The 633-nt window shown below is 36.0% G+C and overlaps 1 protein-coding gene across 2 annotated transcripts in view; it reads right to left on the bottom strand.

Moving 5' to 3' along the window:
* Positions 1–633, bottom strand: part of efemp1 (EGF containing fibulin extracellular matrix protein 1) — a 25,230-nt gene that overhangs the window by 14,433 nt on the left and 10,164 nt on the right. The gene's annotated exons all lie outside the window — the stretch shown is intronic.

Genomic DNA, 633 nt, shown 5'->3' with positions numbered 1-633 from the left:
AGGTGTGAGTGAGAGAATGAATGGTTGTTTGTCTCGTTTGTCTCTATTTGTCTCTGTGATGGACTTGCGACCCGTCCAGGGTGTACCTCGCCCCTAGCACAGTGATAACTGGACTGGGCACCGGCGACCCCCATGATCCAAAATGGAATAAGCGGGTAAAGATAATGGATGGATGGATATATATATATATATATATATATATATATATATATATATATATTTATTTATTTATTTACAAGAATCCAGTCTTCTGTGATGAGCTTGTGATCTGTCCAGGGTGTCCCCATGTCGTACAGTGATTGATGGATATGAGCACCAGTGACCCTTGTGACCCGAAAAGGAAAAAGTGGGTAAAAAGGATGGATGGATGGAAAGATGGTTCGTTGGTTGGATGGATGGATGGATGAATGAATGAATGAATGAATGAATGAATGAATGAATGAATGAATGAATGAATGAATGGATAGATAGATAGATAGATAGATAGATAGATAGATAGATAGATAGATAGATAGATAGATAGATAGATAGATAGATAGATAGATAGATAGATAGATAGATAGATAGATAGATAGATAGATAGATAGATAGATAGATAGATGGATAGATAGATAGATAGATAGATAGATAGAT

This window comes from Nematolebias whitei, chromosome 1 (genome assembly GCF_014905685.2).
Source record: "Nematolebias whitei isolate Nwh7 chromosome 1, NemWhi1, whole genome shotgun sequence".
NCBI classification, from domain to species: domain Eukaryota; kingdom Metazoa; phylum Chordata; class Actinopteri; order Cyprinodontiformes; family Rivulidae; genus Nematolebias; species Nematolebias whitei.
Note: the sequence above shows the minus strand (reverse complement) of the source record. Positions and strands in the feature narration are given on the sequence as shown.